Below are 9,315 nucleotides of genomic sequence, written 5' to 3'. Positions count from 1 at the left end.
CTGACCAGGGGCTGCACCTAGGGATTGGGCCTGCCCTCTGCCACCCGGGAACAGGCCTAAGCCAGCAGGTCGTTATCTCCTGAGGGGTCCCAGACTGCGAGAGGGCACAGGCCAGGCTGAGGCACCCCCCCTTCCCCCCGAGTGCACAAATTTTTGTGCACGGGGCCTCTAGTATAATATAAAACTATAAAATGTGTGAATCATAATGAAGACATAAACATGTAGATTGAGCAATTATAATGGCAGACAAGGTCTTTCAGATAAATTAGAAATGCCTAAAAACAATAAACATGTCATTGCAGAGAAACATTCTTAAGAGAAAATATGAGGTGATATTCCCTTAACATTGATGGTAATTCCAAGTAGGCAAGCGTATGGGCAGAAAACCCTGAAGCTCTTGTCATTGGTATATCATAATTTTTATTATAGCCAAACACAGGCAATCAATCAATGCTCACATGATGACTTTAACTCTGTCACTCGATCTCCTTTCTTCATGCTCCTTTCTTCACTACCTTCAAACATTTGTCTCAGATGTTAAACCTTACTTTCAGCAAAATAGAATAATATACCTTTTAAAAACAGAAGTCTAACCCTAGCCGGTTTAGTTTCATGGTTTGGTTCCGTGGATAGAGTGTTGCAGGCTCAATCCCCAGTTGGGGGCATGAAGGAGGCAGCCAATCAGTGATTCTCTCTCATCATTGATGTTTCTATCTCTCCCTCTCCTTTTCCCTCTGAAATCAATAAAAAATATATTTTTAAAAAACATAAGTCTAACTTTCCAACACATATGATCCCCTTACTGTATTTTGTTATCACTAGAGAGAAAATTTATATTTTTTCACCTCCAGAAAAAATACCATAAATAACTTTTCATAAGAGTGGTTAAGTTTTATTTTTGTGTTCTTTGCCTTATTACAAGAAAAAAAAAGGAAAACAGGCTGAACAGTATGAGTTTAAATCTTTCATTTGCACACAGCTGGCTGTAGGTGGAAAATCTCATCAATAGCAGCAGGCCATAATGTTTTTTATTATCATATAGGAAACATAAAAATTTTAAATTTCTTCAGAAGTGTTTCAACAACAAATGTATTGTCATGGTGCTGAATAACAGAAGCCATATACTAATCTGTCTCTCTTGCATATGAATGTTCAAAAAATGAGTCTATCTTACTCTTTGTTGCTCACTCTTGCTCTTCTGATCTCCACAATATTATGCCTAATTTAGCAGACAACATAAAAATGAACTGTCAGAAGTAATAACTAGATTAAATATTTGGGTAATGTGATAAAGGACTGTAGAAGTTATTATTGTTCCAACTCTTTAAATAATGCAGGACCATTTTGTTATAAAGTTTACTTCTCAAAATTTTATTGTTACCAGATATGCTAATATAAGACTCCAGTCAGAATTGGATTATTCAGTTTATTTTCTCCAGTTTATTGTTTTTGACTGTCATAATTTTTCATGTTGTTTAGGTGTAACCACCTTATATTACACTGAAGCAGTATCTATATTACTTTGACATAGAGGTTTAGTATTGAGAGACACTTGGTTGCCTTGTAAAGAGTTTCAGATTTTGAGACAGTTTGGGTTTCAAATCCTGCTTCTACCATCACCAGCTGACTTCTTAGGCAAGCGTGCCAGAGATGAATAGTGTAACTGTCTCCCAAAGTTGGATGCAATGGCTGTTGTTACTTCTTGTCTCCTCATTCGACGGGGAATATGAAAAAAAAAATCTTTGATTTTATGAACAATAACTGCGTTGTGTTAGTGTTGGAAACACGTTGTTATTTTTATTGTATTGAAGTTCAAATATGTGTAGAAGGATGTTAATGGACATGGAGTAGCTAAAAAGGTGGGCTGTGCCAGGTGTGAAGCTATTATCTCTCAGATTCAAATCACCCTTCTTTATTCTTTGTGATGCTGATGCCAGGACTCTGAAAAACACATTTCTGCTTTGCCAGCTGGCTATGTGCTCAGTTACTGGGAGACTGTAAGGCTGGAGGAGAAAGAAGAAACATGCTCCTTCCTGCTTAATCTGTCTTAGTTTCATGTTGATTTCCTATACCTTTGAGTCTCACACCTCTCCCCATGAAGCATCTACACCAGTGGTTCCCAAAGTGGGGCACAAGCACTACAGGGGAGTAATTTGATTTTTAAGGGGGGCTATTTGAGAATGAGTTATTAGCTGCATTTTTTGCATTTCTTATGGTTCTAGGGGCCTCATCTACAGTATATAAACATATATTGTGACATATTTATACATTTCAGTTTTCAATTGTATGTTTTAAAACTTTATTTGCTATTTTTTAACAATTTCTTAGTTGTTTCTTCCTCAGTACTTCAACTGTCCTTTCGTTCTTTTATTTTTCTCCTTCATGGATGCCATGTTCTTTGGAAGCTTGTTTAGACCAAGTTAATGGCCTTTTAGTCTTCCTCCATGTTCACTTTTTGAATAATAAAAATTATATGTCATGGGGGGATCAGTATTTTAGAGATGCTTAGGTCGGGCATGGCCAAAAAAAGGTTGGGAACCATTCATTTACACCCTGGAAGCAACAGGTCTGTCCCATAGTAGGAGTTGAATCCTCATATGCCATTTTTTCAATACTTACTGAACCAGCCTCATCTAACCTGCTTCCCCTTACCCCAGAAGTCACCAGTGTCTCCTCTTCAGAGGTCTGAGAATCAGCACCATGGAGTCCTTCCTCTAAGTTTAATAATTCCAGTCTCTCTTGTTTGTCTAGCCCTAGATGTGATAGCTGCTTTCTGTATTTGCTAACTCTATGATAATCCATTATTCTCTTTTTACTTTTGCAGTTATCAACTTAACAATATTTATACTTAGCTAATTATTCTATATGTTAAATTTTCTATGCTCAAATAACTAGTGTGGTTTTTGTCCCCTGACTGGACCCTGACTGTTATGGCAAGGTACTCTATTTTTCAGAAATTGTTTCCTCATCTAAATGTTATCATCATAGGTCTGGCTGGTGTGGCTCAGTGGTTGAGCATTGACCAATGAAACAGGAGGTCTTGGTTCGATTCCCAGTCAGGGCACATGCCCGGGTTGCAGGCTTGATCCTCAGTAGGAGGCGTGCAGGAGGCAGCCAACCAATGATTCTCATCATTGATATTTCTATCTCTCTCCCCTTCTCGCTTTCTCTCTCTAAAATCAATAAAGACATAGTTTTAAAAATAAATAAAATAAATGTTATCATCATAATTAGCTAGTCAATATTAATAAAAGAAGAGAGCAAAGGGAGAGTCAGACATTATTGAGCATATTTACCTGGGAAGCATCAACCTGCTTGCTGGAGCAGGAAGCTACAACTTCACACCCTAAAGAATTGCAGCATTGTACCTCCAAGGGGATTAGTACCCCTCCTTCCCCCACTGAGCATTGGATTGTTGGAGGAAGAAGAGGGAGACAGAAACATGTGCAGTAGAAGCTGGGGTGTGCAGGGGAGTTGCTTGCCTGTCAGTGTAGCCGAGGAAACAATAAAGTGGCTAGGTGGTTTACCCCATCAGAAGCACTTGAAATCTTGAAAGGTTGATTGGTTAGTTTGAAGAAGCTTTGGGTTAAAATCCCTAGACAAAAAGTTCCCTTGCTCTTGGCTCTTGCTTTGACTCTTGTTTTCTCTTGTTTCATGACCTGCACTCACCGGTGCACTTGCCTGTTCTCTTTCCATAGCCTTGTGACTTTAAGCAACCATAGGCCCATGGCCATGCAGACCCCACATGCAATGGACTGTAGCTGGGAATACAAGTGAAGCTAGCCAGATGCTGGGCTAGGCTGTCATATGGAGCAGAAACCCTAGGCAGTGGCCTTAATTCTGGCCCTGCTGAAGACAAGATTGGACTTTTTCCATAGTGAGACAGAGATGGGACCTTGAGGGGAAAACCCCTTAATTTTACATCATCAATAAAACTTTCCATGAAACACATCTTTCCATGGGGTCCTCAGGAAATTCTTTACTTTGAGGCACCTCAAGAATTCCACTTCCACCAATAGCATACACATCGATAATAATGTAGGAAGTCCTCAATATCGAAGAGTAATTAGCATCAGAAAAGTCTACTTAAGTGAATATACTTGAAAAGAGGGCCACATTGAAAATTGTGAATAAAAGGTTTAATTGGGATGGAATCTTGAAAAAATAATTAAAATTATATTTGTTTTACATTTATTTTTTAATATATTTTTATTGATTTCAGAGAGAGAAAGGGATAGGGAGAGAGATAGAAACATCAATGATGAGAGAGAATCATCAATTGGCCACCTCCTGCTGGCCCCCTACTGGGGGTTGAGCTCACAATCCGGACATGTGCCTTGACCAGAATCCAATTATGACCTCCTAATTCATAGGTCAATGTTAAACAACTGAGCCACACCAGTGGGGCTTATCTTACAACGAACAAAACTGAATTTATAATTATAATTATACATTATTCAGAACAAAGATTGATTTGATGTTGATTTTGACTTTTCTTATATATGTGTGTATAATTTCTCTGAAAATTTGTATAATAACATATTATACCCTGAACTTTATTTTTTATTTTATTTACATGCTCATTAATAGGGTAATTTCTGGAAAAATAATAAAGAGCTTCATCAGTTTTCCAAAGAACTCTATCTGCATCATTCTCATCAATGGTCCTTTATTTAACTATTAAGTGGTCTATCTCTGCAAGATTCACATTTGTCATTGGTTTCACAAGTAATTTTCAATATCATTTTCTTTTCATGAAATTTTGCATATTTTGTAAAATTTACAATTTTATTTTGTGATGAATTTGAACATATCTGTGTTAAAATATTGGATTATGACTAGGAAATAATGAAAGCAGAGGGATGTTAGTATTTAACATGGAGGATTAATTAAGTGGTTATAAATTTTATGTAATTAGTTTATTAGTGAATTTTTTGCATTTTGATTATGTTAACTTCTCAAGAAACCTTTTAACTTCTGAGAGTAACATGCTAAATGCCTGGCTAGCAAGGATCAGCTATACATACTTGGTGGGATTGTTGTGTCAAAAGAGATCATGCCTAAAAAGTGTTTAGCATGGGATCTGAACTACAGTTTGTTGTAATAGCTACCACTATTAAATTTCAATAATTTTGTTTAATAAATTTGTATCTTATCATACTTATTCAATCTTTACACTTTAGTGTTGTGGGAGCAGAAAAATAATTTTTCTTCTACCCTTCTAAATTTTTCTGGCTGGAATAATAATCAAATTAACATGAAACATATTAAGAAAAAATGACCAAAAGGAAAAATGTATATGCATATGGGGATCAGTAAGAATATGAGACTTGTGGACATATTGGGCGGTTGAGGATTATATGACATTTTATACTAAGGAGAGGTAAGCGGAGGGTCTGAGACTTCAAAGGGAAAGTAGGCAACTCACAGGTAGATGAGAAAAAGCAAACATGTCATAATCAAATTTTTGTTTGGCCACCCAGAATAATGGGACACAGAAGGGAATTCAACAGGCAGACTTTGCTTAGCTTCTCGCTGTGTACCACACTTAGATTATAGTATGATGCCAAGGTGATAGCTCCCTTCCATTAAGTAGGGTTTTCTATCTAAAGTCCTCTAGGCAGTGGTTCTCAACCTTTTGGCCCTTTAAATACAGTTCCTCATGTTGTGACCCAACCATAAAATTATTTTCATTGCTACTTCAAAACTGTAATGTTGCTACTGTTATGAATCATAATGTAAATATCTGATATGCAGGATGGTCTTAGGCGACCCCTGTGAAAGGGTCGTTCGACCGCCAAAGGGGTTGCGACCCACAGGTTGAGAACCGCTGCTCTAGGCAGTTAAAGCAGGAAAGTCAAAAGTTCTTCTTGAGGCTTATGTTTCTTAAAAATAACCAGCTTAAAATAATCAATATCCCCAAAAGGCATGCTTTAAGATGGCAAACTCTGCTTCCTCTCAATTGGCATGACTTGATCAAAGTCTTTAGGGAAAACAGATTTAGATAAGAAGACAGAGCAGAATATGAGTATACCAACCTCAATCAAGAAATAGAGAGTACACTTTCCATTGGAGATATGATATGGTTGCTTCTTCACCTTTAAAAAAAAAAGACCTTTATTGAAAATCTGGTTTTAGAAAAAGCATCTGGATACTTAGATGCATCATTTTTGGAAACTGGAACTCCTCGAAGGGCACTTAAGATTATGTTTTCAATTCATGGATAGAAGTAAAGCGAAGTAGCAAGGTAATAAAATGAAGTTAGAAATATATTGTCCAACATACTATCTAAGAGAAACTAAAATAAGCCATAATATTTTTCTTTTAAATGGAAGCAGCTCTGCTTAAACTTTTGACATAAAAACATGTACTATGCTTACTGCAATTCTAGGGGTTCACACATGGCCTGCTGCTATCTAACAAGAAGAGGTTGAAGTAAATGGAAACATGAATCTATGGTTATCAGGAGATAGAGTATATATGTTAGGTGTGTTGACCTGAATTTGTATTTCCTGTCAATAAAGATACATTAGAACATGTAAATGATTTCTTATATTGGAAATATTTTTTTTAACATTTGATTTCTCTTTTTTGCAACAGGTTTGCCCCTAGAACACAAGTGTCGTGAAAACCACCACTCAGGAAAGAAAAAGACTCATATCAACATCATTGTCACTGGACTTGTAGATTCCAACAAGTCTATCACTATCAGCCACCTGATCTACAAACATGGTGGGAATGCCAAAAGAACCATTGAAAAATTTGAGAAGGAAGCTGCTGAGATGGGAAAAGGCTCCTTCAAGTATGTCTGGGTCTTAGATAAACTGAAAACTAAACGTGAGCATGGTATCACCGTTGACATCTCCCTGTGGAAATTTGAGACCAGCAAGTATTTTATGACCATCACTGATACCCCAGGACACAGAAACTTTAGCAAAAACACAATTAAAGGCACATCACAGACTTACTGTGCTGTTCTGATTGTTGTTGCTGGTGTTGGTGAATTTGAAGCAGATATCTCCAATAATGTGCAGACCTGCTGACTTACACACTGGGTGTGAAACAACCGATTGTTGGTGTTAGCAAAATGGATTCCACTGAGCCACCCTACAGCCAAAAGAGGTATGTGGACATTGTTAAAGAAGTCAGTACCTACATTAAGAAAATTGGCTACAACCTTGGCACAGTAGCATTTGTGCCAATTTCTGGTTAGAATGGTGATAACATGCTGGAACCAAGTGCTAATAATGTCTTGTTCAAAGGACAGAATGTCACCGTAAAGATGGCAATGCCAATGGAACCACACTGCTTGAAGCTTTGAATTGCATCCTACCACCAACTGGTCCAACTGACAAGCCCTGCATCTGGCCCTCCAGGCTGTCTACAAAACTGGTAGTATTGGTACTGTCCCTGTAGGCCTAGTGGAGACTGGTGTTCTCAAACCTGGCATGGTGGTTGCCTTTGCTGCAGTAAACATTATAACTGAAGTAAAGTCTATTGCTTTTTAAAAAATATATTTTTATTGATTTTAAAAAGGAACGGAGAGGGAGAGAGAGAAAGAAACATCAATTGATCGGCTGCTTCCTGCACGCACCCTACTGGGGATCGAGCCCGCAACTCGGGCATGTGCCCTGACCAGGAATCAAACCATGACCTCCTGGTTCAGAGGTTGATGCTCCACCACTGACCTATGCCAGCTGGGCTGCACATGAAGCTTTGAGTGAAGCTCTTCCTGGGGACAGTGTGGGTTTCAATGTCAAGAATCTGTCTGTCAAAGATGTTTGTCATGGCAATGTGGCTGGTGACAATAAAAATGATCTACCAATGGAAGCAGCTGGCTGCACAGCTCAGGTGATTAACCTGAGCCATCCAGGCCAAATCAATGCTTAGATATGCACTTGTGCTGATTGTCACACAGTTCGCATTGCTTGCAAATTTGCTGAGCTGAAGAAGATTGATTGATCGCCATTCTGGAAAAAAGATGGAATATAGCTCAACGTTTCTGAAATCTGATGATGCTACCATGGTCAATATGGTTTCTGACAAACCCATGTATGTTGAGAGCTTCTTAGACTACCCTCCTCTGGGCCATTTCGCTGTTTGTGTCATGAAACAGACAGTTGCAGTGGACAAGAAGGCAGCTGGAGCTGGCAGTCACCAAATCAGTCCAGAAAGCTCAGAAGGCTAAATAAATATTATCTTCAATACCGGCCACCCCGGTCTTAATCAGTGGTGGAAGAACGGTCTCAGAATTGTTTGTCTCAATTGGCCATTTAACTTCAATAGAAAAAAACTGATTAATGATTACAATGCATCATAAAACCTTCAGAAGGAAAGGAGAATGTGTTGTGGACCATTTGGTGTGTGTGTGTGTGTGTGTGTGTGTGTGTGTGTGTGTGTCAGTTTTTAAGTTATTAGTTTTAAAAATCTGTACTTTTAATGGAAACAACTTGACCAAAAGTTGGTCACAGAGTTTTGAGACCCATCAACACAAAGTTTAATGAGAAAAAAATGTTTTTGATTTCTGTGAGCAACTGCATCAGCTTGATATTTTATTTTTTAAATACTAAGTGTGCCAGTTAATGCGGATTTTTTTCAATAGATGGAGTTACACATATGTTGATATATATGTGATTTGATATGTATGCTATTTTGTTGTATTGTTCCTTCAGATTACCACTTGTTCCAATCGATGGCACACGCACTTTCTGAGCAGCCCTTCAAAACGTACGAAGAAGTGGAAAATTGGGTCTCTGAATGGTCTGCCTCAAAACGAGAAAAGTTCTATTGGGACAGTATCCACAAATTACCTGAAAGATGGGGGAAATGTGTAGCTAGTGATGGACATTACTTTGAATCAAGCACTTTTGATGTTTCTCTTGAAATTATCGTGTTTTCTTTGATTACAAAATCTGCATTAACTGGTTAATAATGTGGATTAATATTAACTCTTAATCGGCTAATAATGGGGATTTTGTAATCAAAGAAAACACGATAATTTCAATAGAAACATCAAAAGTGCTTGATTCAAAGTAATGTCCATCACTAGCTACACATTTCCCCCATCTTTCAGGTAATTTGTGGAGCAAGGTCTGATGAATACAGCAGGTGGGTTAATACTTCCCAGGCAAGGTCTTTTAACGTGTCTTTAACTGGTTTTGACATGTGTGATGGTGCGTCAACATGAAGCAAAATCACTTTTCTGTGTGTTCTGGAACATTCTGGTCGTTTCATGTTCAAAGCATGGTTCAAATTGATTATTTGTTGTCAGTAGCGATCAGTATTAATGGTTTCACCTGTCCTTAGAAGCTCATA

General features: G+C 37.9%; 1 pseudogene; it reads left to right on the top strand.

Annotated features, from left to right (window-relative positions):
• LOC102759910 overlaps window positions 1–8,192 on the top strand; it is a 25,063-nt pseudogene extending 16,871 nt beyond the window's left edge.
• The last annotated feature ends 1,123 nt before the right edge of the window (window positions 8,193–9,315 follow it).

The sequence above is a fragment of the Myotis davidii genome, unplaced genomic scaffold (assembly GCF_000327345.1).
Source record: "Myotis davidii unplaced genomic scaffold, ASM32734v1 scaffold229, whole genome shotgun sequence".
Classification (NCBI taxonomy): domain Eukaryota; kingdom Metazoa; phylum Chordata; class Mammalia; order Chiroptera; family Vespertilionidae; genus Myotis; species Myotis davidii.
Note: the sequence above shows the minus strand (reverse complement) of the source record. Positions and strands in the feature narration are given on the sequence as shown.